Source organism: Nycticebus coucang, chromosome 16 (genome assembly GCF_027406575.1).
Source record: "Nycticebus coucang isolate mNycCou1 chromosome 16, mNycCou1.pri, whole genome shotgun sequence".
Lineage (NCBI taxonomy): Eukaryota > Metazoa > Chordata > Mammalia > Primates > Lorisidae > Nycticebus > Nycticebus coucang.
In genome coordinates, this window is record NC_069795.1 from 18839453 (window position 1) to 18863409 (window position 23957).

Consider the following 23957-nt stretch of genomic DNA (forward strand, 5'->3'; position numbering starts at 1 on the left):
CAAGCTGCAGAAGCACCCACAGGCAATGATTTCAATGGAAAATTGTACCAATTAATCATTTTTCCAGTATATAGTAAGTGGCTGAGACATTGCACACCATTTATATTTGCCTTTTTAAAAAATTAGTCTAATCCTTTTTCAGCCGGGAGCCATAGCTCATGCCTGTAACCCTAGCACCCTGGGAGGCTGAAGTAGGAGTATCTCTTGAGCTCAGGAGTTTAAGAACAGCCTGAGGAAGAGCAAAACCCCATCTCTACTAAAAAATAGAAATGAAAAAATTAGCCAGGCATGGTAGCAGGCACCTGTAGTCCTAGCCACTCGGGTGGCAGAGGCAGGAGGACCACATGAACCCAACAGTTTGAGGTTACAGTGAGCTAGGTTGATGCCACTGCACCCTAGTGTGTGCGACAGAGTGAGACTCTGTCTCAAAAAAAAAAAATTTAGTCCAGGCTTTTTAAAAACCTGTCCTTCTTACAGATATAAACTATTAATTTTAAATCTTGCCTGTACCTAGCTCGCAGATCTTAAAGGAATGCAAGAGAGCCATCTGAATGACTACATATAATCAAGGAACTGTTTGCAAAGTCACTTTCTCCATGAAAAGTCACCTCACTCACTTCCCCAGCCCAACAGGTTCCTCCTGGGCTTTTTCAGCCAGCACTGTTCCTGCCTCTGCAGCATTTTCTCTAACAGTAGTGTGAACTTTTTTATTTTTCTACTTGTTGGTTGATGAAGAGGCATATTAATTTCAGAATAAATGTGCCTTGCAGGGAGAAGGACCCAAGACCTAAACGTGGTGAACTTTTTTCGGTGAGCTTGAGAGTGGTAAGGGAGAGGATGGATGTGAATGTGGTAAACAGGCATTGGGGGAAGATGACATGGGTGAGCACAAAACCAGTAAGGGCTGATCTTTCCCACAATTTGATATTAAAAAATAAAACAAAAGCAGGAAGATACTTGAGCCCAGGAGTTTGAAGTTGCAGTGAACTATGATGATGCCACTGTATGCTAATCCAGGAGAAGACAGAGTGAAACCCTGTCTCTAAGATAAACAAAAATAAAAGTGAAGTCTAAAATGTTCAAGACATAGAAAATATAAGTGCACCAATTTCATACATGGATGTAGCAATGTCAAATTGTTACCAAAGGTTTTCAAATTGCTATCCCAAGACTTACTCACAATTACCCATCCAGGACATATAAAGCAATTCCCAGGCCGACTTCCTCACCTCTGGAGTATGACCTGCGGGGATTTCACATTGGCCTGTGGGTGTGGTAAGTCTAAATTTTAGGATCTGAATTTTCAGTCTTTTTACTCACAGTGGGTATGTGTTGATGCATTTCATCTATGTAGCTGCTATGGTCCTCCAGAGAATACTGGAATCCTGATTCCCAGATGAGAAAAGACTTTTCTGATCTTTGTCTGAGGATGCTGCCCAAATTTTGCCAAGCTTTCCTTTATCCATCTAGAGCTATCTATGGTCCTGGTGTCTGATGACCTGTTCTCGCCTCCTGGCTAGTGTAGCTCCTTAAAATTGTACTTTCTCTAACTGTTAACGACTGGTTTAACTCCTTGAAGAAGCTCAGCATCTTTATCTATGGTTTTGGACACACGGAAATGACCTTTTTATGTGGAATAATGGGATAATCCTCATGGTCCAAATTCCTTCCTCTCCTCTTCAGCTTTAATGTTTTGCAGAGAAGTTCAGAGGCCCCAGTTTGATCTTCTTGCTCACTGTGAGTTTTCAGGCTTGGAAATGTGAGTTATCCTCAGTTCATTTGTAGAGCTTAGGTGATTTCCATACTCCAGACATATCAGTTCTATCCTTGACCACTCCAAATCTCTTATCTTGCTCCTAACTTCAAGGAACTAACTCTTATCCTGGCATGGTGGCTCACACCTGTAATTCCAGCACTCTGGGAAGCCAAAGCAGGAGGATTGCTTGAGCTCAGGAGTCTGAGACCAGCCTGAGCAAGAACGAGATGCTGTCTCTACTAAAAACAGAAAAAAATAGTCCAGTATGGTGGTGGGCACATGTAGTCCCAGTTATTTGGGAGGCTGAAGCAGGAGGATCACTTAAACCCAGGAATTCAAGGTTGCTGTGAGCTGCAATGGTGCCTTGGCACTCTAGCCTAGGCAACAGAATGAGACTCTGTCTCAAAAAAGAAAAGAAAAGAAAAAGTAACTCTTGCCACCTGTAATCCTAGCACAAAAATTTAACATCAAAAACCTTACCCACACATGGGGAATGCTGTCCTATCTAAGAACAAGAGAGCTGTTCTCTCACGTCCCTTCAGGAAGGAAGACGAAAGATTTATGGACTTTCTGCAGAATTTTTCCTGACTCTTGGTGACTGGCTAGACAGAAAGAGGAAAGACTCATTTTCTGACTGGCCTTCCTATGTGCAAGTCATCTGTAACCCAGCTAATTAGAAAGGTCAGGGGTACCTTCTGAGCAAAGCAGAGGAGTAGAGCTCTCTGAGCCAAATGTCCTGAGCCAAACTGGAAATGTACATACTACTGAGGACACTGCCACACTGAAGCAGTGGGAGGACTACGAGGAATGCTCTCGCCTAGTGGAGAGGTTTTGTGAGAATTTTTTTAAGTCAAAAGAGTGAACACTGCTGCTAGAGAGGTCACCGTCAGCAGAATCTGCACAACATTCGTAACACAGCCTGGTTGGTCCTGTGTTTTATGGCTTCCATAGAGGCAATGGCCACACTATGAGTGAAGGAAAATTATAAGAGTAAGAAAGAGAAGATGAAACATGAAATATTGCCAGCTCAAAAACAGACTATTTCTGAGTATAGTTGTAAGAAGACACTAACTCTTGAGTGCAGTGTTTTTCAACCCTTTTATCTCACGGCACACTTGAAGCTATATAGTTAAAGTTCCATGGCTCACTCTAATTATGTTGATTAAAAGAAAAAAAGTAAAAAAATGAATATACTTACTGTGCCTTGAACTTCTTTCAAAAACAATTTAATTAATGATCTTTAAAATTTTTTGTGGCACACAGGAAAAATCACTGCTTTAGGGTAACGAAGGGCACTATCTTTCTTGTGCATTTGGTGTGTTCCATTCACTGTATTAAGGAGAATTTCTATACCACAGAAGTAATATGTTATTGTCCTTGTTTTGTAGTTGAGAAAGCAGAGATTCCGAAAAGCCAAATCATATACCAAAGTCTCACAACTGACAGGTGGAAAAGCCAAGACATCTATCAGAATCTCAAGTCCATCCTCCACATACCCGTTGCCACTCCAAAGCAGACAGGTAAATGTCTTTGATATCAGATCACTAGATATATCTTTGCTACTTCAATTCTACTCCTCTATCAAAATTAAATAATAGTATGAATTAATATTAGATTAAATAATCATTATAGCGCACTAGGACAATGCCTACAACATTTTCCAAATGATACGACATATTAATATACAAGACACAAAACCATTTGCCCTACTATGTTATCCAAACAGATGTCATCCAGATAGCTACATGGAATGTTAGTGCATCTGACTGCATTCCAAGGCAAGAGCTACAGGTGTAGTAGCTGTACCAGAGCCTCAGTACATTTATTTATCAGGCAGAACTTTAGAAAATGAAATCTCTCTAGAACATATCAGGATTTGAGAACAACAGGAAATTATGCCCCCTGTGAAAGTCAGAATATTTATGAGGCCCTTTGCTACTGATGTGACTATTGTTTTCTCCATAGTAAGAAGTTCCACCCAAAATATCCCAGCTCATCTGAGCTGCAGGCTCAAAGTTCTGCCTTCATTTCCGTTTGGCTTGTTTGAATATCCCTAGGGATAAATGTCTGCTTAAGATGTAAATCAGAACCTTCTAGCACGTCTTGAACATGCAGATGCTTAGACCTTAGCTCGTAGAGATTTTGTTCCAGCTGACCTGAGGTAGGGCCATGGGGTCTGCGTTCCAACATACATCAATTTCTGATGAGGGCAATGAAAGGCCTACTTACTGAGAATGGATAGACTAGAGGATCCTCTACTCTAGTCAGGAATAATCCGCTCATGCTTCACACAGCTTTCCTGCTGGGTCTAACATGTCAAGAGGTTTTCCTGGATTCTCGGATTGCTGGAGCCTCCCCTCCAGAGGTGGGGAACCTATGGCATTCTGGTGACATTTGGCCTTCTCTGTCCTTAAGTGCAGCCATTTGACTGAATCCGAATTTACAAGACAAACTCTTCTGTTAAAAGGGGTGCAGCAGAGAAAGATGAAGTTTTTCTTGCATCCTTTTGTGCTTAAAAAAGAACAATTTTGAAATCGGAAGGCCACGGGTTCAACCAAGTTCATAGATGATAAACCCAGAGAACAGAAATGCATGCGATTGGCCTTGATAAGCAAGACTCTTAAATTTCTTCTCAGAGAAGAATTTGTTCTGTTTGATTTGCTCAGAGCCATTGTCAAAATAAAGATGCAAACTGGAAGAATTCATTCTTTGTATCCTACTTTCTATACCTTTAAGACCTCAAGTATCAATATCCAAACCAAATGTGGGAAACAGCTTCTTGGATACTCAATATCATCATCTGAGGTGTCCAACTAAAGTAACCTGGCTCCTTTTCACATGATCTGCATTTTTATTTCCTCATCAAAACACACTGTCTCCACATCCTGTCTGGCCAGGCTCCTTAGCATCACCATAGTGACAGAACTTCAATATGAAACACTAACATGAACTAATACATTAATATTTTATTTGAGAATCAAACTAGAGGGAAGAGAAGCAAATTTTGTCTTGGGTCTCATACATTGTAAAATAAAGTTAATGAATGATGTTGAAACAATGGTTCAGGTAATGTGGAAAATGCAAGGACATTTCTTCCTCCACTTTTTCTGTTAGAGAGAATTCATAATGAATCAGTAATCCACTGCCTTTGTTGACAATTCAACAAGGTCGTAGAAAGACTTGGACAATTAATAGGACTTGGAGTTCAACAAAACAAAACCTGGGCTGTAAATGTTTTTAATTTTTTAAAGGAAAATTCAGGGTAATTTATTAGAATACAAATATAATCAAAATCAAAGATTAAAATCATATGCAAAAATTGCATGATTAAATGTGAGGGGGGAAATGGCAGCATACAAAAATGCAGTTCTAGTCTGAGACCAACTACTGTAGCATTTAGAACAGACACAATAGCCAAGCAAAATGCTCAGGAGAAAGCAGAGAAGAAAACCAGCTCTCTCCTAAAGCTCTGAAAGGGAAGCAGGGAGCCCACCTTCTGGACCAGCCTTGCTGACTGCACAGTAACTGGCATGATTAACACTTACACATATGGTGAAATGGTAGCTGTTTAGGATAAAGACTAAGGAGAAAAAGGGGACTATCCCCATAATTTATTGATATTTTTGCATCATTCAAATCATTTGAACTTTGGCTCCTGCCCTTGGATTCAATCATTTATTTAATAATAAATCATTTAGCCATAACTTCCAAACGTCATGGTTATAATTAACACTTAAGCCTCAATGGATGTTAATGGATTACTTTTCTTAGGTAGCATGTTATTTTAACAGGGGCTTTGCATATACAAGGCCTTACAAATTCCAAAGAATGATTCTAACAATGTAAATTATAGGGCTGAGGACGATAAGCTGTGAGGAAAAATATTGGGGGAGGAGGTAAGTAGTCTTATAATCCTTAAAACACATAATTCTGCACGGTCACCTACTGTTCCCAAGTACAGAATAAACTTTATATCTGCTTTAATGCAGTGCTTACTACATGGTCCAATTTCAGCAGCAACTGCCTTAATCTGCTAAGGTGGAGAGTAGAATTATGATTCATTTTTTAAAAGGGTAGAAATGTGATCCATGTTGAAAAAGAAGATAAGGGAATTTCCAGTTAAAAAAAAAAAATCATCAGGAAAGTATAATTTGAGCTCAAATGGGTGGAATTCTTGATATCATTCATACCTTTAGAACTAATCATTTTCCTTGGAAGCTTCCTCTATGGGCTGAGCTGATTTCTAAAGCGATCTTGGTTGTCTTTGGAGACCAGGAGAACAAAACACAGGAGTCCTCTGTAGGAGCTCGCTGCCAGCATCGGGTGAGGGCCTGAGATGTGGATGTTTAGACTGTATGTCTTCTACTCAGGAGCACAGAGCTGGGGCTCAGAACTGATACAACGGTATGAATAACATGGTCCTCGCTGCCACTGACTGCTCCCTGATAGCCAGGCACTGCACTCAGTTCCTGGCTGGGTTGAAGCAGGGTAGCTCTGCCTTTCTCTTGGCCTTTGCTTCTGCATCTGCAGAACGGGTATGATGATAAGACATTTCCACAAGGCTAGACAGTGAAGATGAAATGAGGCTGCAAGTCAAAACACGTGGCAAAGTCTCAAGCACTACCAGGTTCCCAGTAGCGGCGATGCAGAATCAGATCCTTTTCTTTCCTATGCATATCTTTCAGTAAATGAATAACTGGCCCTAACCCAAATATAGAGAAGCCTCAAGAATCATGCACAAACACCTAGAATTCTAACTCTCTTTAATAGAAGGCTATTAACCATGTGATTATTTCAGCTTTTGATAAACAAAATTGGCAGAATTATGAAGCATGTTTTGGAGACTTGGGAGAAAATTTGGCGCAGTTGAGAAGGAGGATAGCGAGAACCAGTACCCCTGGCTATTTATCTGCAGAAGGACAGATGCTAAGTGGTTGATTCTACAGCCTCATCCCGACCTCCTTGTGCTTCAAGCCATATGGACCTTGTGTGCCAGGCAGCAGACATCTTGCCCTCACATTACTTAAATAACATCTCAATTCAAGGTCCTTTTGTCAGGGAAAAGTGAACCACTGATCCCATTCCAGACTGAGTCAGACCCCACTGTTAACACTCTCGCAGCATTTTGTATTTTCTTTTTTAGCACATAGCATACTTGATGAATAGGATTTACTGATATGATTATTTAATTAATGTCTGCCTCTTCTCCCACGTAAGCCTACGAAAGGTAGTTGGCCTATGTGAGCACACTATTGTATCAATTCAGGCCTAGTGCAAGGTCTGGAACATGGAAGGAGCTAAATAAATATCTGGTGCTCTGATGAAGAGTGAGGACTTGAAGCCAAATCCTCTGAGAGTAGAGCCAGCGTTCATTTTACTACCAAAGAAACAGCTCTGTATAACAGCTCTGTTATTGGGGAACCCACTGAAATACAGATTTCTAGGTCTTGTTCCATCCTTCCAGAATCAGAAACTCCCAGGGCTGAAGGAATTCATATTTTCAAGTTGCAGCCAGTTTGCAGATAGGCTGTAGGAGCCACTGGACAACACTCACAAATAGATGAGCTAAACCCCCCAAAATACAGTGTGTTTATAGAGAATCCAGAAACCCATATTTTCACTTTCCACCCTCTGTGTAATACTAACAGGGAAAGCCCTCCAATCTGTTCCATATTGTATCAAGGGGGAGGAAAAATATCAACAGCAGCTCCCCTATCTTCACATTGAGCGTGTTCTGTGTAATCTTTTCCATTAACTATAAATCACATGCATTTTAAAAGATGAAACTGTAAGGCGTATTGCTCAGTGAAAGAAGCCAGTCTGAACAGGCTATATACTCTGATTCCAACCATATGACAGTTTGGAAAAAGCAAAACTATAAAGACAGTAAAAAAGATCAGTGGCTGCCAGAGATTTCAGAGGCGGGAGGCAGAGATGAGTATTGCATAGGGGCTGTTCAGGGTGGCGAAATTGTTCTGTATGAAATGTAATGGCAGTCCATGGGGGTTGGGGAAACTTCCTTGCCTGTCTCAGTTTCTAGGAGTTAAACTGACAAAAGTCAGATCAACAAGAAAAGAGGAATACATGGTTTATTTTTAATTTTATCTGCACAGAAACCTCATAGAAAAGAAGTGAAAATCCAAAGAGGTGGTTAGACCCAGGGGCCCATATATCATTTTAACAGAGAGTAATAAATTGTGGAGAAATGACTATACACACCCCAAAAAATAAAATTAGGCTCCTAGAGGTGTTGAATTGTGAGTTTCTAGGAATTACATATTAGATAAGGGTTGATTATTTAGATTTGTTATGCAGACTCAAGTCCTCCCTGGATACAAGAATCAAGAATTATTCTCCATTTTCTGGTAAGGGAGATGGGGGCATAGTTACAAGGAGAAATTCATGCCCTCTTTTTAGGCAGAAAGGGGAGAGCAGAGCATTCTTCCTGAGCCTACTACTGCTTATAAACTGCCTTCAGCTTAAAATAATCTTTATGCCAAACTAGTGTATTTTGGAATGGCGTGTATTGATCCCTTCCAGTGGACCCTTGTCATAAACCACAGAAATATGAAATGCAAAGAATTAACCCTCACATAAGCTATGAACTATTGGTTAATAATAATATATCCATATTGATTCATTAATTGTAACATACTACACCAATGCAAGTTGCTAATAATAAGTGAAATTACGGAGGGGGTTAAAGGGGCTAGAGGCAGGACAGGTGTATGAAAGCCTATGTAATGTCTGTTCAATTATTTTGTAAATGTAAAACTGTGTTTTTTGTTTTTGTTTTGAGACAGAGTCTCACTTTGTCACCTTCAATAGAGTGCTATGATATTTGATAACCTCAAATTCTTGGGCTCAAGTGGTCCCCTTGCCTCAGCCTCCTAAGTACCTGGGACTACAGGCGTCTGTCACAATGCCTGGCTATTTTTAGAGACAGGATCTTGCTCTTGCTCAAGCCGATCTCCAACTCTTGAGCTCAGGCAATCCATCCTCCTTGACCTCCCAGAGTGCTAGGATTACAGACGTGAGTCATCATCCATGACCTTCCTTAAAACTGTGCATTTTTTAAAGTCTAAAATATCAACACACACATACACAAACTGTGGGAGTGGAGCACAGCAGTAAGCTTTCTAGTTTTCCTTTACTGAGTGCTCAGAGTATGGGTGGCATCAAGCTACAGATTTCCAAACATCACCTCATTTAACCTTGACAACACCTCTCTACAGTAGCGAAGATTGACGCAACTTGAGAATGAGACCAGTCAAGTCCTGGCTCAAGGGGACACAGCCAGCAAGTATAATCAGGTCGCAAACCCAGGTCCAGGCAGCACCACAGCTTGCACATTTACCCACTATTTGAAATTACTTTGCTTTACTCATTGGGGCTTTTGTCTATGCACAAAAGCACAAACTTAGTGAGTTACCACTAAGTTTGATCAGTAAGTACATTGGGAAATAGCAAGGCAGGTTCAGGTGAAAAGATTCTCACCATCAAGCAATGCTACTGGGATCCAGGAACACACAGTGTAAAACAGACAAACATCTCACTGTCCAGGAGCTTAGGACAGTGGACAAGCAGGTCAGGAGGATCATGACTGTCTGCAGAAAGGCATACTGCAAATAAATCACAACACAGATGCTTAAACTTACATGACTATACTTTATTTTAAAACAGAACTATTAATTAACAACCAAAGTAATGGCAGGGAAAAAAAGGAGGAAGGGAAAGATTGGGAAATTAAAAGAGAAATTTATGGCCATGTCAGCCTAACGCAATATGTGGGCCTTGTGTGTCCCTTGATTCAAACTGACTATGGGGACAGTTACAGGCTAACCAGTAAAATCTGAATGCGTGTATAGACCAGACATTAGCTGATACTATATACTAAGGATTTAGTAACTTTTAGGTATGATAATTTCATTGAAATTAGATCTTAAAACCTATCAAAAATGATTAAATGGAAATTTAATAAAGATGAACTATTATGTCTAGGATTTGGTACAGGTCAAATAAGTGAACTGATAATTACATGATTGTAGGAGAGGGATTCTGTGGGTACGTGGGCTCATTATGCTAGTCTCCCACTCTTTGAATATGTTTGAAATTTACTACAATGAAAGGGGTTTTTTAAAGTTCATTACACAGCATTAGCTCTAGCACTTTACCTAACCTATTGCATTCACTCAGTAAATGGGGAATGTGAACATTAATTATAAAAATAATAATAATAATTAAAATAAGAGTAGCAAATACAAGCATTTTCATTCTGATTATTTCAATAAATTATGCCCTGTCATTTCTGCTCATCTTTCCAGGAAAGAGCGACATCAATCTCTGCTGCTCCCCAACCCTTCTGTCCCAGACCTCTCATTATTCATTTCATTCCAATGCCTGTGGCCAGAAATGGGCACCCAGAGCAGAAGGAACAAGTCACAGGGTCCTGTTACCTGTTGCTATATTTCAAGTGAAGGGCAGAATGAACTCTTGTTGCCAGAGTTTCTCTCTGTGTGTCCTTGATCTCAAGGTTCAAAGCATGAAATCATGGACCACTTGAGTAAGCAGGGAGGACAGAACCTCCAGCAGCAGAGGGGGTGGGGAGCCCAAGTGGGAAGCACCTCACTTCGCCCCCTCTTCTGTCTAGGGGTTTAAATACTGCTTTTCCAATCTTGGGGGGAAGTATGTCACAATTGACTGGAGGTCTACCGGTAGAAAATAACCCTAAAATTAGCCAAGGGCCTTGCAGTCCTTGCCCCACATGGGGAAGTGGGATGTCTGTGCTCTCTGCTCCAGGAGTAAGTGCCAGAACCAATCAGGCTGCTTTTCTCAGGACCTTGCTACAACCCAAAGGATGCGACCTGGGAAAGGTCTATTTGTGCCTAGTGATGGGGTCTGTGATGAGACTGATTTCTAAGCTCATTTCTAGGCCTGATTCTAACAGGCCTAGAAAATGGAAGAGAAGCCATACTCAGTAAAATTATGTACGGAGGTTTATTCTGAGCCAAATTTGAGGACCATGACCCAGGGCCACACCCAAGAGGCCTTAAGCATGTGGACTCAAGGTGGTGGGGTGACAGTTTAGTTTTATACATTTTAGAGAGACAGGAATTATAGGTGACGCCATAAACTAGTACTCGGGAAACAGACATTGGTTTGGCCCAAAAAGGTGGGACTTCTGGAAGTAGAAGTTTACACGCTATAGGTGAGTATAAAGATTCTTTGGTCAGTGTAAAGGTAGATCACTGAGTTATACTGATGATTATTTAAAATAAGGGTTAATGTGTTCTTTGTTTTGAACTTTTATGCATAAAACTGTAATTTTAGAAATGGGCAAACAGAACAGTCTTGGAGACGCTATTCTCACCATTCTCCAGAATCACTGACCTTCTGATAAAGTTTGGTAGAACAATCTTGGTCTCTGCATATTGACTGACAATAACAGGCCAGTGGACTCTCTTTGTCCCATACTACTAGCCATGAAAAAGATCAGACATGCCCCATCATTCCCCTTCCCCTCCTTAGAGATGACCTCCGTGACTCACTAACAGGCCTAAGGCTATGCAAGACCTACCTGCAGGTTCTCAATATACATAACAAACCACTTGAATCTGTCAGTACTTTGTCTGTAATTAGCAGATCCTTTATCTTAAGCATTCCTTTACACTGACCAAAGAATCTTTATACTCACCTATAGAGTGTAAACTTCTACTTCCAGAAGTCCCATCTTTTGGGGCTAAACCAATGTATGTTTCCCAAGTATTGATTTATGGCTTTACCTATTAGTAGTAGATTTTCTAAGGTGGGTGCACAAGATCGGTACCCATATTGTCTGATAACAATAATAGTTTTCGTCTACAATTGTAAGAGGGACTTTATGTAACAAATGCAATCAGTGTAACCTGGTTTCTTGTACCCTCAATGAATCCCCAACAACAAAAAGAAAAAAATTAAATAAAAAAAAAAGACCCAGACCATAACCAAAGTTTTTCATTTGTTACTGAAGGAACAAAGGAAATTTTGCCCCAAAATATGACTCCTTGGTAAAAAGAATATTTCTAATTAAAGGCCATTCATGATCAGGAAGCATTGAAGGAGCCCTTTCCTCAATCTACATAAAACCTGAGTAACCCCGGTGAGAATCAGAAGGGGCTTCTGACTTCTTTATTACATGCTAATAGGCCTGGCCCCAGGGGTTACTTGAAGCACAATCCTTATCTCTCAGGCTAATCTACAAATCAATCTGTTTCCACCCATCTGTACACACCTCCCATAACAACCACTTGCTGTACCTATAGGCTTCACATTCTACCCCCTCCCTTCCAAAAGGCATCTATAAAGGTCTCTGACCATCACTGAGACTTTAGGTAATCATTCTTGTGGTTCTCCCCATGTGCCCTTTCTCTTATTAATCTACCATAATTGTGAGTTGATCTTTCAGTGAACCAGATCAAGGGAAAAGGGAAGGTTTCACCGTGATCCCTCCATTATGATGAGGGATCTAGTTGTCATCTGTAACATATTTATCTTGTTCTTGCTCTGCAAACCTGAATCTAGCTCTGGCTCTATGAGCCTGTCTTCCTCTCCCCTCAATAAATGTCTCCTTGTGCTTGCCTTACGTTGATGTGTCTGGTTACTTTCAGCCAAGAGCACACCAAGAACCGAGAAGAAGATTGCCAAACCTGTTCCATCTTAGTTCCAACAGGAGGAAACAGTGGAAATTCTATTTCCCCAGTAATAAAGTATAAACCAAAATCACAAAGCATCTTTCTGAAATCCAGTTTCAGAGACTGGTATGGTATTTTTTTTGCAGAAGCTTCTTTGACACTAATACCCTAAGTATTAGGGTATTAGGTCACAGCCTGTGACAGTCACAGCCAGGACCCTGCACCATGTCTTTTCTTGGATTCAAAAGTTTAGCTATGTGTTCTCCATCACACATATGAATAAACATGCAGCATTTTACCTAGAGGTGACAAGAGGTAAAAGTGCTTACCTGTTATGCTCTTTCCTCCAAGGAGTCTCTCACTTCTTAGGAAGGAAAATTCCACAGACAAGTAAAAGGAATGTTTCAGCTTTGTTTGATTTATTCTGCCAGCTGCTAAGGCACTCTTTTTAAATGATGCTTGTCATTTACCTGTACTGGTTTTGGCTTTTGGTATTCAAAACACTCCAAATGCCTGCATTCATATGCTTCTCCATGAGTTGTTAAAGGTGTTTGGGGGATTTCAGTAAGCCTACCGATTTAAAATTCTAAAGGTCAGGAAGTATATCACTGTGTACTTAAACAATGACCCTCCATGGTACAAAAATGAAATATTGATTATGCAAATTGACAAATGCATATTCTCTATGATGCTCTTGCAGAGTATTGAATTGAATTCCTGTCTGAATAGTTCCAGCCTGTCCACTCATGAACAATTTGATGTCAGGTAAATTATTAATTTCTATTAGCCTTTGTATTAAATAAGAGATGCAGGTTATAGACTGTTGATGATCATTCAAAATCTTAGATTCAATGAAATGCTTATCTCCCTAATAAACCTTCAAATTATACCTCTTTGGTGTTCTCTGTAATAAGAATTTGTGTATGGAAAGAAGCCTCCCTGAGGCTGCCTCAAACCTGAGCTCCAATATGCTGTTCCATACATTGGAAACTTTATCTGAAAAATAGCCATTTGCACAGGACATTCACTCCCTGAGGGCAGGTCCATTTGGGACAACAAATTGGTGATCAGTCCTTGCTTAATGAGCTTAGGATCAAAACATACGACAAGTCTGTTTCAGAAAACCTGCTTCCTTCAAGCCAAGGTAGCTTGGTAGACTTCTGCCATTATAGAAATGTATCAATTTAGATACTCAATGTTAATCATGAAAAAAATCACAGCATTCTTTCTTCTGCATAAGGCTGGGAAATTCTTTTGTCAATGAAAATGAAGCCATAGTCAGCAAAATAATTTAAGGAGGTTTATTCTGAGCCAAGTTTGAGGACCATGACCCAGGGCCATGCCCAAGAAGCCCTAAGCATGTGGACTCGAGGTTTGGGGGTTACAGTTCCATTTGTACATTTTAGGGAGACAGAGATTATAGCTGAGACCATAAGTCAATACTTGGAAAACATACTGGTTTGGTCCAAAAAGGTGAGACTTCTGGAAGCAGGAGCTTACAGGTCGTAGGTAGGTTTAAAGATTCTTTAGCTGCCAATTGGCTGAAAGAGTTAAGCTCTATCTAAAGACCAGGAGTCAGTGAAAAGGAATGCTTAACATAAAGGATCTGCTAATTAGAGACAAAGTACCTGACTGACTGAAGTGGTTTGTTATGTATATTGAGGACCTGCAGGTAGGTCTTGCATAGCCTTAGGCCTGTTAGTGAGTTACAGAGGATGTCTCTAGGTAGGGGAAGGGACATGATGAGGTGTATCTGATCTCCTTTCTCATGGCCATCAGTGTTAGGGATCCTCTTGGCTGAGAGGGGGTCCAGTCAGTCAGTTTCTGAGGGGGGAGCCTTAAGATTTTATTTTTGAGTTTACACCTTCAACTCTCATTTTAAACCCTGGGAAAGGAAAAATCATTTTCTTCCTAACCTTCATAGTGCTTAGTTGAGATGGATTCCTGTAACAAAAGACAGATTAACAAGAGAAAAGGAAACAGAAGTTTAATAACATAAATATTTCACATATGCCAGTAGATACCTAGAGACATCAGTAATTCTCCATAAGGTGGCTTGGAATTAGGGCTTAAATACCATCGAAAGAAGGGTATCTGGGAGACCAAAAATAATGGTAAGGTTTGTTAAGCAGCCTTAAGTCAGTGCCTTCTTCACTGATAAGAGTCTCTAGTGACTTAGTCACTCTTCTCTTCCCGGTACAGAAAGCGAGATGTACTTAAGCAAAGTGAAGAAATAACGAGGTTCATAAATTTGGAAAGGAGAGCTTTATTTCTCATAAAGAGTTACAGCCTGTGGTGGTCGTTCTAAAGGGCTGGAAACAGAGCCCAGGCCAGAAGCCAGGAACATGGCTTTGAGGCAGGGACAATGGGAACAGGAATTATACTGAGTGGGATGGCCAAATATACATATTTAACAAGCTATAGGAGGAGTCGTGAATATTCATGAAGGAGAAACATGAGCATGCATAATTGAGCTCTATGCCCCTTTTTGGAGACCATGTTCAGAACGGCAGCCCTCTCCTGTCAAAAGGTAAAGCAAGGACACGAAAGCCCTCTCTGCACATGCTCCAAAGACTGACTAAAACCACTCCGTGGCTGGTACTTTCTTATCAGGAAAGAATGCAGGTCTGGATCAAGAGATTGGTTTCCGGTTGGGCACCACAGCTCGTGTCTGTAATCTCAGCACTCTGAGAGGCTGAGGCAAGTGGACTGCTTGAGCTCAGGAGTTGAGCCCAAGTTAGTTTGAGGTTGCTGTGAGCTATGATGCCACAGCACTCTACCCAGGGCAATACAGTTAGACTATGTCTAAGAAAGAGAGAGAGAGAGAGATTGGTTTCCATTTAGACCTTAGGAAAAAAGCCTGATGGCCATCAGCAAGGAAGGGGGTATAATGTGGATCTCCCATCCCGTCATTGCTGGGAACTCAGTTTTAAGGTTCCTCTGGGGTCCCCCAGCCAAGAAAAAGAGTCTGTTCTGCCAGTAGAACGCTTAGGATTGCATTTAGTGAATGCTATAAATGAAGATTTTCTTTAAAGATATAAATTTCCTTGCAAAAGGGTAACTTCTGTGTTTTCAGAGCTTCTCTTGTGTCTGTAGTTTCTCAAAATAATCAAGTCAAAGGAATCTTTATGCCGATGAGGCATATTTTGGGGTGGCAGATTTGGGTCTCTTATAGTAGTAATATTTTAGAGTGGCATTTTCTGATCTTATTTACTTCTCTATACAGACCATGACCCTACAGCTACATTACCTCAACTCTATTATAAATGATTGGATAATAACTTCTCCTTTATTGTTCTTTTTCTCTTCTTTGTAGCAGCCATGTGTGGTGTCTGGGCCACATCCCTTGGACCACTGGATTTCAGCGCACCTGCAAAAGACAATACCATGAAGGAGCCAGCATCCCACTCAGGCTGTGCTGTGGCGTCTTGCACAGTTTAGACTTTCTCTGAAGTCGCTCATAGCATCTCAGACTACCTTGCCCCTAAATTGGCACAGCTTGAAGTACATGGTGCAAAAATGTCTCCAGAAGCAACACCCAGTCAATGGGAGGTAAGAATTAGTGACGGGTGCTCCAGTCTCTCTGTCCTTCCTTGAAACACCTCTTTACGGAATTCTACAAAGTTCCTTGGAAACTCCCCAATGGAATTGATCCCGATTGTCCACAGAAGTCGCGAGCTCAATAACTCAGCATTTCTCTCATTTAGTTTCTCACTCCCCGACTTCTTCACTTCTATTGCCTGGGATTAACACCTCAATAAAATACCTGTGCCCACATATTTGTCTCAGGCTCTGCTTTCAGAGAAATGCCAATAAAGACATTCTTCTTAATGACACCTGGAAGACATCCCAGTCTCAAGAGCAACACACTCTAAGTTGATATTCCCCTTAAGGGAAGCCTTTTATTAACACTTCCCCCAAATTTTGGAGTTGACCCCTCCAGGGTATGTGCATTCCCCTTATGCCACTTAGGTATGTCAAGACTTTTCAGCAGCATGCCATTATCTGACTACCCATATCATGGTATTACTTCAACAAAATGATTAGTTACTAAATTTTCGAAAGCCAAAACTAGAATAGAGGTCAATCTTCCCATGTGCCCTAGGAGAGAGAAATCTATATGCAGGTTTTTAACATGATTGCCAAAATTCTACACGTTTTGCTTGTAGAAATTATAATGATAAATATACCAAAGAAATTAAAACGCCTCTGCTAAGATTTTAAAGTGTTTCAATAGGATTTTTTAAATGGAAAGATTAGTACTAGTTTCCAATCTTAAGACACAAGAATTTAAATATTACAATGAGCAACTGTTTCAAGGAAAATCAAAAAGAGGTAAGATAGAACCTGGTGGAATTTTTATTTATTTATTTATTTATTATTATTATTTTTTGTAGAGACAGAGTCTCGCTGTACCGCCCTCGGTAGAGTGCCGTGGCGTCACACGGCTCACAGCAACCTCTAACTCTTGGGCTTACGCAATTCTCTTGCCTCAGCCTACTGAGCAGCTGGGACTACAGGCGCCCGCCACAATGCCAGGCTATTTTTTTTGTTGTTGTTGCAGTTTGGCCAGGGCTGGGTTTGAACCCGCCACCCTTGGAATATGGGGCCGGCACCCTACTCACTGAGCCACAGATGCCGCCCGAACCTGGTGGAATTTTTACAACAATGTTTTTAAAATCATGAACTTCAGATCACAGTCAATTAAAACCAATTCTATTTTAAGACAATTTTTAAAATATTTAGTTATTTAATTTTTTTAATTATTTAAGATAATGCCAATCAAATACTTCTTCCCCTGGCCTAAGATAGCTGATTTGCTCATGAGAGAAAAAAACTTCTTCCAACCTGCTGGAATCAACACAGTTCTCCTAAAATGGAGAATTTGACACATTATGATAATATTGTCTAAAAGAGTTGCAATAATTGGCCTCTTTTAATGATTATATCTGATCGAATCTTCTGGAGTCGCTAAATCATTGTTCTTTATTTCCATTGTCAGAATATAAACTAGCTGACTTGGAGACAGTTGTTCAATTCATTGTGAATATGACTTAACACCTCCCTTTACATTAATAAACTCTTAAGACTGTTATTGCTTAGGGATGATTTGGGGGAAGAATAGGCACATTGTCCTTGAAATTAAACTTGCTTTTAAAGCAAAGCCATACTTTTTGGAATTAAACATTTTGAAACTTTTTGGAATTTAGAATAACTATTTAAACATTAAAACAGCAAATATATGTGTTCGCTAAATTCAAAAACAAATTTATATTTGCAAAACCAAAATTCAACAATTCTTAAAGTAATTTTATTACTTTGTTTTCATTTAAATTGTTTCTTTTTTTTTTTTTTTTTGCAGTTTTTGGCCGGGGCTGGTTTTGAACCCACCACCCTCCAGCATATGGGGCTGATGCCTTACTCCGCTGAGCCACAGGTGCTGCCCTTGAATTGTTTCTTAATGAATTGTTTTACTTTTAAAGAAATTATGTTTTATAAAATACCAATTGTGCCTTACATTTGCACGGCAATTTCAAGTGCTGAAATGGCTTTAACTTAAATTTTTTGTTTAACTGAGGCTCAGAAAAAACTTTGTGAGACAAGCTTAATACCCTATTTTACAGATAAAGAAACGGAGGTCACATTGCTAATCAGTGGCAGGGTCAACGTTCAAATCTAGGTCTACCAGCTCCACTTTAATCATAAACCATACACATTAACATTTGCACCATAAGTACTAACATTTCCATAAAGAGTGCCTTCAAAATCACTTCAAGCATTCCAGAAAGAGAAGTCAAAGTGCAGTTCTCAGCAGTAGTGAAGTAAAAAATGGAGGCTTCCCTTCATAGAATGAACAGACAAGTAGGGATTACTCATTTAGAAGACTCAGTCAGTGGTTACTTCCCAGGTGTATCGACTATTGGAAAGGCGGTTTTATTGAGTATGATCTAAAGCAACTGCAACAACTTGATAAAACATGATAGTTTTAAATGAGTCATTGTGATTTATCTAATAATTGATCCAGAAAGTAAAAAAAAAGAAAAAAAAATCCCTCTAAAGCAGTGGTTCTCAACTTTCCTAATGCCGTGACTCTTTAAAACAGTTCCTGTGGGTTGCGACTCACAGGCTGAGAACCACTGCTCTAAAGTAACTTGACACAATAGATTGTAAAAATTCTGTAAGATATGTTATCACATTTATGATGTTCTACATTTAACTACTAGACTAGAGCAAATCTCAGAGATGTGCTAATGCTCAGGAAGGAAGTGACCTTTGATGGTGACATGAGGTAGTAGGGTGTTAGTCCTGCAATCCTAAACAAATGTCCCCCGTGACTCCACCTGAATAAACCCAGGACCTGCTTCTGTGTGATGATCTTAACTTTGCTATAGGTATCAGGGGTCTCCAGATAGAGCCATTGAGAGGGGCAGGAGGGAAGAGAGAGAGAGAGATGAGAGGGTAAGAGGAGATTTATTAGGGCTCACACAGTTACGGAGATTGAGAATTCCCACCATAGACCAACTGCAAACCTAAGAAGCAGGAAAGCCAGTAACACAGCACAGCCCAGGTCAGAAAGCCTCAGAGTCAGGGGAGCCAGTGGTGTCACTCTCACACTGTGGTTTAAGGCCAGAGAACCCAGGGGGCTGCTGTAGAAGTCCAAAGGCCAGAGAATCTGGAGTTCTGAGTCTGAGAGCAGGTGAAGGGGGACATTCCAGCTCCAGGAGAGAAAGAGAGAGGGAAAGAGAGAATGCACATTCACCTTTTCTTTGTCTTTTTGTTCTGTCTGGGCCCCCCAGTCAATTAAATGGTGCTACCCACATTAGGGTATATTCCCCCACGCAGTCCACCTACTGGCGTGCCAATCTCCTGCAGAAAAAACCCTCACATGGCCAGGTGCAGTGGCTCACGCCTGTAATCCCAGCACTTGGGAGGCCGAGACAGGTGGATTGGCTGAGCTCAAATGTTTGAGACCAGTCTGAGCCAGTGCAAGTCCCCATCTCTAAAAATGGCCAGGCATTGTGGCGGGAGCCTGTAGTCACAGCTACTTGGGAGGCTGAGGCAAGAAAATTGCTTGAGCCCAAGAGTTTGAGGTTGCTGTGAGCTATGACACGACAGCACTCTACCAAGGGTGACAAAGTGAGGCTCTGTCTCTAAAATAAATTTTAAAAAAGAAAAAGAAAAGCTCTTGCAGATTTGCCCCAAAATAATGTTTTACTAGTTACCTAGGCATTCTTTGATTCACTCAAGCTGAAAATTTACATTCTAAAATTCACCAACGTGGTGTGCTTATCTTACCAGCAGTTATATTTCAAGAAAGTGGATCCTGTCCCTCATACAAAATGTGTGGTATTCTGTGACTTATAAAGTAATAAGTGACTTAAAATGACTTAATATCTCCAATAAAATATTATTTTAAAACATTAACAAATAAAGGTAAAAACATGAACATTGATATGATTTGGTCTCTTGCAATAACAAAATCTGAGACCATTTCTCAGTGGCAAAAAAAATTGAAAAAAGACTCATACCAGTCAAAGTACACCTAAATCTTGTCTGAAGGAGGGGAAATCTTAGAAAAACTTTGTCTTTGGTTGAAATCTCTCTCCCAATCAGTGGATGGCTCTCTCTCACCACCTCTCAGCCACTGATCAAGGCTTTCTCTTCCGTGATGTTATGATTAACTCAGGCTGAGACTTAACTCTTCATCCAGTATTCTTTTTTCATAAACTGAGTCGAGAAATTCCAGGAATACACACTATCTCCCTCTTTTAATAATATATTGATTTGTCTAAATATTTTAGAACTTTGGCTTTTAACTTTAAAATCTAATGAGTTGTTGCTTTTCCCTTTTTAACTTCCTGAACAATTTCATCCTAAATCCAACAAGTGGGGCACAGCAAAGTAGGCAAACACAGGAGCGGAGAGGAGGGTAGGGGGAGCTGAATACCCCAGATCCAAGCACCAGAAACTCAGAGGAGTGACAAGAACATCCATGTAGGAAGGCTACCTAGCATGTGTGTTAGACCCTGGAGCAGTCGGAGAGCGTCCTCACAAAAGGTCGATCTGCCACAGGCTTCAAAGGCCAAGTAGGGTGAAAGCCACCCACACAGGACAAAGAGGAGAGTGACAGTGGGAGCTTGGTCACATATGAGGAAAAGGCAATGAAATAAATATATTCAATGTAACTGGAACATCGTTTCTCACTGTCAGAGAAGAAATCTATACATATTGAAATGGGGGACAAAAAGAATAAACTCGGTAGTGTTGGGCTGAAACTGAAGGAATCAGAATGAATTTCTGGATTTCAGTAAATATAGACATACAAGAAGTAAATATGCAAGTGTGTGCATCCACATTATCAGATATTCCTTAGTTTTTGTCCTCGGAGACAGTGTAGAAGCAGTGACACCCCAATAGCCATGAGCACACTTAGCACCCAACTCTTGGCTTCTAAATACTATTCTCCCCAAAAGGAAATAGGACTCCTTAGCAAAATGACCGATTCCAGGATAGGACAGAAAATGTACAAAATGAGCCTAGAATATACTGTTGTGACAGAAAGTCAGGAAATCCTCAAATGATGATGGAGACACGTCCAAAGATTATACATGCAAAGTCACTGTTATAGTAACAATTTAAGCATCGAATAAATAATGACAATAGTGGATTTTAGTCCATTAAATAAGTAGAGCACAAATCTGTAAAGATATGAAGAAATATATGAATAACTTCAAAGTCTGAAGACGAATGAGATGTTCGCAAAGCTTTGAAGTACCTCACCATGAAATACATGGTAATTATTATTTCCTAAAGAGAAAAGAGTAAATTTCACTGTGAAGACATCCATCAGACAGCACCTGAACCCCCCTATCAAAGTGAACATCATCAGTAAGTGGACAAATCGCACTCGTGTGCCACAGACAGCAGGCAATGGGAAGAAAGAAGCATCACTTCTGTGGTACGCCTGCCAAAGAGGTATGAATTTAATCATAAGATAAAACCAGATAAATACGAATTGAGAGTCCACAAAATAACTGGCCTGTGTGCTTCAAAATTTATGAAATTCACAGAAAATATATGGACATTTCCTAAGCCTGCAGATGCTTACGAAACATGGTAACTAAATGCAGCCCATGGTTCTAAACTGGATCCTTCTGTTGTAAAGGACGTAATTGGGACAACAGGAGAAACTTGATGCCAGCAATAGATCAACGTTAATTTCCTGGTTTTGGTGGTTTATTTTGCTTATATGGTAGAACGTCTTGGTTTGTAATCTATTGAGATATTCTGGGGTCATGAGGCATCATGTTAGCAATTTGCTTTCAAAAGGATACAGGAGCAATTCTTTGTACCCCCCCCACCTTTCCTATAATTTTAGGATTGTTTCAAAAAACATTTAAGCTTAATGATCTGTAAATATTTGGTTAATGATGGCATAACTACATGAAATTTTATTCCCGTAAAATAAAACAAATCTGTGTAACCTGCAAGAATTGTATTTCATACTTTAACTGACATTCTTATTCTAAACCCAAGACAGGGTTTGTATTAAAACACATTGATTAATTTATCATGTGATATAAATAACAAATAGAATAAAGACTAATTGCACAAATTAAATCTGACTCAACTACTATCCATTCCCCAATCCACACCCAAACAGAAGCAGGGGAAATCACTCAATAGACTACAGTTAGTGAACCTCCTTGTTTTGCCCTCCGTGGGCATTTTCATACAAATTTAGTTATGAAACAGGCACATCAAGCAAAAAGAAAGAAGAAAATGCAGCCACTTTCCTTTGCACAATGAGATTTAAACATGTGTATGAATTTTTTAAAAACATTTGATTCAATAATTAAATTTCCCTGGTAGCATTCGTCTCATCATGCCAAGTGACTGATAACTGGTAAAAATAAAGCTGCAGATTGTCATTCCAGCTTGCCAAAACTGAGATGGATGTTCCAGAATGGTGTTTCCTCCCCCAAATAGTTCTGCTTATACCAATGTTATTTCAGCCCATATATGATTACAGTTCACCATTCTTTCAGTTTTTTTTTTTTTCTTAAGCAATTACAATTAACTGGCAGGGGTCTTGTTTATAAGAGGCAATGACACACAGTGAGGCAAAACTGGACAAGAGGCCAGAGCAGGCTCCAACACAATCTCACCGCGACTTTGGGTAAACACTTAACCTCAGTATGTCTCAGTTTCCACTTACATAAAATTAGAATAGAAAGCTAGACGATTTTTAATATTCCATTGAACTTGTCTAAGGTCTCCTTCATTTGCATTCAAACTAGTTCCTTAGCTAAATTGCAATGACCAATTTTAATTTCCTTTCACTTTTTCACAGTGCCTACTATAGTTTTATTCATTTATTTATTTTAGCTTATCACAGGGCCTCATGACTGGTCAACAAACTGTCAGTATCTTATCTATTTGTGGAAACTTTCTATAATATAAAAATTATCCACTATAAGCAAACATGTTATTTCTGTGTTGTTTCAATTCATGGTTCTAATTTTGCACCTGCTAAAAATGCATTCGTTAGTGGGCGTGATAAAAGCCTGCTAAATTTCAACCATCTCTGTTTGTCTTTTGATATGTATATCTGAGGACCAACCCCAGTAATATGAATCATGTTAAAAATTCAAGCTATTTATAGGATGCTCATGAATCATTAATCACATAAATATGTATACTGTAGAAGCGCTGACAGAATTTATAAAATGTAGAATTTCTTCTATTTTTTTGGTAGAGACAGGGTCTCACTCTTGCTCAGAATTTCTTTTTTCTTCCCCTACATTTTTAGTAGAGTTGGGGTCTCACTCTTATTCAAGCTGATCTAGAACTTCTGAGCTCAAGAAATTCACCTTCCTTGGCCTCCCAGAGGGATAGGATTACAGGTATGAGCCACTGTGACCAGTCAAAAATCTAGAGTATCTATACAACGTACATTTGCTATTTCAAGATACTCCTGGATTTTTTTGCTTATTAAAGCTTTTTTTAGAAATTAACAATTTAAGATACAAGTATTAATTTAGAACAAATGAGTTTTGAATTGTTATAACTATTTAAATTTTTAATGTTTCTTAATATATATAACTTATGCCCATTATTTCATTAAGTGAATGATTTGGAGAATATACAGGCTTTTAACAATGGTGAAATGGATAGAATATACAGGCTTTTAACAGTGGTGAAATGGAGATATCTAAGTAAGATAATGCATTCCTTGTAAGTTAACCTTTTCAGGGATAATGAAGAGCTCTATGGTAACATTGGATAAAATATTTTTCATTTTAATTAAGTATTTACTCTTCTATAAAGAGTACAATTGATAGAAATGGATACAAATGGATTTTCTAAAAATCCAACATTCCATAAATGCCTAAAGTTTTTATGAGGATTAAGTTGACATGGGCACAAACACACTGGTAAAATTTCAATGATAATTTATTTAAATGGGGTGGGGAGGGGCACTGGCACACATCTGCAGTCCCAGTTACTCAGGAAGCTGAGGCAGGAGG